Below are 4,718 nucleotides of genomic sequence, written 5' to 3'. Positions count from 1 at the left end.
ATGAGGAAGTCGTACTCGACGTGATCCAAATCACCGGAGATCCTAGCGCCAAACGGACGGCACCTCCATGTTCAACACACGCACGGTCAGCGTGACGTCTCCTCCTTCTTGATCCAGCAAGGGGGAAGGAGAGGTTGATGAAGATCCAGCAGCACGACTGCGTGGTGGTGGATGCAGCAGTCACCGCAGCAGGGCTTCGCCGTTCTTCTGCGAGAGGGAGAGGTGTCGCAGGGGAGAGGGAGGCGCCAAGAGTCAAGGGGTGCGGCTGCCCCTCCCCCCCTTTATATAGGCTCCCCAAGGGGGGGCACCGGCCCTAGGAGATGGGATCTCCTAGGGGGGCGGCGGCCAAGGGTGGAGTGGCCCCCAAGGCAAGTGGGGCGCCCCCCCACCCTAGGGTTTCCAACCCTAGGCGCAGGGGGTGGGCCAAGGGGGGCGCACCAGCCCACTGTGGGCTGGTTTCCCTCCCCACTTAAGCCCATGGGGCCCTCCGGGATGGGTGGTCCCACCCGGTGGACCCCCGGGACCCATCCGGTGGTCCCGGTACAATACCGGTGACCCCCGAAACTCTCCCGATGGCCGAAACTGCACTTCCTATATATAATTATTCACCTCCGGACCATTTCGGAACTCCTCGTGACGTCTGGGATCTCATCCGGGACTCCGAAAAACTTTCGGGTTACTGCATATTCATATCTCTACAACCCTAGCGTCACCGAACCTTAAGTGTGTAGACCCTACGGGTTCGGGAGACATGTAGACATGACCGAGATGGCTCTCCGGTCAATAACCAACAGCGGGATCTGGATACCCATGTTGGCTCCCACATGCTCCTCGATGATCTCATCGGATGAACCACGATGTCGAGGATTCAAGCAACCCCGTATACAATTCCCTTTGTCAATCGGTACGTTACTTGCCTGAGATTCAATCGTCGGTATCCCAATACCTCGTTCAATCTCGTTACCGGCAAGTCACTTTACTCGTACCGTAATGCATGATCCCATGACCAGACACTTGGTCACTTTGAGCTCATTATGATGATGCATTACCGAGTGGGCCCAGAGATACCTCTCTGTCATACGGAGTGACAAATCCCAGTCTTGATCCGTGTGAACCCAATAGAAACTTTCGGAGATACCCGTAGTATACCTTTATAGTCACCCAGTTACGTTGTGACGTTTGGTACACCCAAAGCACTCCTACGGTATTCGGGAGTTACACGATCTCATGGTCTAAGGAAAAGATACTTGACATTGGAAAAACTCTAGCAAACGAACTATACGATCTTGTGCTATGTTTAGGGTTGGGTCTTGTCCATCACATCATTCTCCTAATGACGTGATCTCGTTATCAATGACATCCAATGTCCATAGTCAGGAAACCATGACTATCTGTTGATCAACGAGCTAGTCAACTAGAGGCTTACTAGGGACATGTTGGTGTCTATGTATTCACACATGTATTACGATTTCTGGATAACACAATTATAGCATGAATAAAAGACAATTATCGTGAACAAGGAAATTTAATAATAATCCTTTTATTATTGCCTTTAGGGCATATTTCCAACATCTAGGACATGATGGGTAACAAAGAGCAGAGCTGGTGGAACAGATGAGGCAGCCAGGGGATCCAAAGCATGAGTTGCACAGACGGAGCAAGGACTTGAGCGGTCGACGCCGAAGGTCGATCAGTTGACACAGGATCGACAGAAGAAACAAAAGCCTGAATTGGATCTCCAGATTGCTAGACGACTGGTTCTGGCGCTAAAGTCGACTGAGACACCTTGCTGGCTGGCACCCTCCTGCTTGATCTTGCCCTTTCTTCCTGTGTTCTTCTGTGGCACGTCTTCATGGTCATCATCGTCTGGAAGTTCAATAACATTCGGTGGTGCTACAAAACATTTGACCGTAAGAGTTCAGTCGACCGACAGAACGATTGGCAGAGTGAGGGCAAGGCTGTGGAGTTGTACCTGCTCGAGAAGTGGCCGCATCTGTAGTCTCCTCGTCATCTTGCTCCTTGGCAATATTCATGGACGTCCCAGAAGTAGCCGCACTGAAAGTTCCAAAAATTCACTCGGTCAAAGCAAGCAGATGAATCGGCCAGAACATAGAAGACAAAGAGGGGAAGCAAAACACTTACGTAGAAGCAACAGGAACATCCACCTTGATCTTGGGCAAGGCATTCCAAGGCTTTGACGGGGCGACCTTGGGCTGCTTAGCCGCCTTCTCAGACGGTTCCGGAGATGAAGTCCGAGTGCGCTTTTGCACTTGTATGCTTGGAGGAGCTGCCATGCCGCGCCCACCTGCAGGGTCTTGGGACTGTTTGGATCGACATTTGGGGCGGTGAGTCGACCTCCTCGCTGCCGCCCGAGTTGTCTCTATCATCTTCATTGTCATCTGGATTGCTAGTCGCCACTTTCGTTTGTGCTCTCCTCTCCATCCTGGAACTGTTCCCCGTTCGTCATCGAGTACATCTTGGTGTAGATCTGCAAGGTACAAGTCAACAAAAGTCAGGCGAACCCAAGAGCAATTGCAAGTCAAAGAGAGAAAGCACTCGGTGTTTTGAGCCTGACATCTTCCAGCTCGTGCTCAGTGTCGAATGGCAGAACCCTCCTGGACCCTCTGGGGTTGTCCTTGTTCCCGGTTATGCTTCGCAGCCACTGAGCCACCGTCTCCTCAGTGACCTCCTCTGGGTGGACCCGAGCGGTGTCATCAGCGCTCGAGTACATCCACTTTGGGTGGTCACGGGCTTGGAGAGGCCGAATACGTCGACTGAGGAACACTTCCAGCAAGTCCATGCCAGTCACCCCCTCCCGGACTAATCTGACAACTTGATCGACTAAATGTGAGACCTCGCCTTTCTGCTCCGGAGTCACGGTCAATGAAGAAGGTTGGCGGGGTCGATCCATGGTGAAAGGAGGAAGACCAGTCGACTAACCCGGCGTCGAGACGTCCTTGCAATAGAACCAGGTCGACTGCCATCCACGGACTGACTCGGGAAGAGTTATGGAAGGGAAGGTGCTTCTGCCCCTAGTCTGAATCCCCAAACCCCCACACATTTGGATCACATGTGTCTTCTCATCAGTCGGATTCGCTTTCTTCACCGTTTGAGAGCGGCAAGTGAAAATATGCTTGAAGAGACCCCAGTGCGGTTGGCAGCCCAAGAAGTTTTCGCACAAAGAAATGTACGCGGCAAGATAGGTGAAGGTGTTTGGGGGGAAATGGCGGATTTGCGCACCGAAAAAGTTCAAGAAACCCCGGAAAAAGGATGCGGAGGCAGAGAAAAACCACGGCTGACATGGGTTGCGAGGAGGACGCACTCACCCTCTTGCGGCTGAGGTTCGGACTCGTTCCCCGGCAACCTCCAAGACCCGTCAGCAATCAAGCCCGCACTGGCCAGATCCTCCAAGTCTTCTTTTTGGATCGTGGACCGAATCCATTTCCCCGTGATCCAACCAGGCGGCAATCCGGACCTCGATGACGACCCTCGAGTCATCCTCTTTCCCTTCGCCATCGCTGTCGCCTTCTTCGCGTGCTCCAGGGCCACTGTCTTGTCCTTTCCCATTGTGGTGGCTGCGCACGGGCGGAGCAGCGACGTCAAGAATGGAGGAGGACGCGGTGGAGAAGCAGAGGAAGAAGAGAGAGAATGAGGCACACTGTGCAAACGCATCGGCCTCGACGCCTTTTATGGGCCTACTTCCGAGTGGCTGGCTTGTGGGCCCAAGCAATCTTGTCATATCCCGCAATAGTCGCTCGCCCGATACGTGGCCAAAAAGGTGGCGTGAGGATCGAGGAGCCCCTATCTATCCACTCCAATAACCGCGGCACACTCCGTCCCGCGCACTTCTCCAAATTTTCGAATCCCATGAGATTCGGGCCGCAGAGCAACCAATCGCGCCAGGATTTCACACCATAACACACTCGAAGATTGTCAGTATAGTTCACTTGACGACCTTTGAATCGATCAAGGCGATTGAAATAAGGTTGAAGCCTCAACATGATTTCCCAACTCTAGTGAAATGCTTCCAAGGGCATAAAATCGAGTCGGAACCAACTTCAACCCTTCTTCACTCAGACCTCAATCCATTCGGGGGCTAATGATGATGATATGTACCCAGGGTAGGGTCATAGGCCTGTTCTAGACACCCTACCCAAGGACACTGCCCTAAAGTCAAGTACATTCAAGAATCAACAAAAGATACCGACTGAAGTCACATTGGAGTGCAATCCACTCGACCAAATATACCACTCGGATACCCCAATTCCTCTCGACAAGTATACAGTCATTCGACCGCACGAAGAATCACTCGGACAATAGAAGGTCTAAAGCCACCCAGGATGGCAACGGTCAGACATTCACTCAGTAGTGTTAAAGATCATTTATAGCTCTTTATACCTAGCGTTACCAGTAACGCCCTGTCTTAACGTACATTGAACCCTGTGTAACTGAGGGCTGGAGGGGTCCGACACACTCTATATAAGCCATCCCCCTCTTTAGGCACAAGGGTTCACACCCCTTGTAACTTTCACGCATATCCAGTTGACCAAGACTCCGGGCACCGAGACGTAGGGCTATTACTTCCTCCGAGAAGGGCCTGAACTCGTAAACCTTGCGTGCACAACCTCACCGTAGTTAGGATCTTGCCTCCTCCTACGTACCCCCTATTCTTATTGTCAGACTTACTCCCACGACAGGAGGGGCACACCGGAGTCGGA

This window comes from Triticum dicoccoides, chromosome 2A, assembly GCF_002162155.2.
Source record: "Triticum dicoccoides isolate Atlit2015 ecotype Zavitan chromosome 2A, WEW_v2.0, whole genome shotgun sequence".
Classification (NCBI taxonomy): Eukaryota; Viridiplantae; Streptophyta; class Magnoliopsida; order Poales; family Poaceae; genus Triticum; species Triticum dicoccoides.
Note: the sequence above shows the minus strand (reverse complement) of the source record.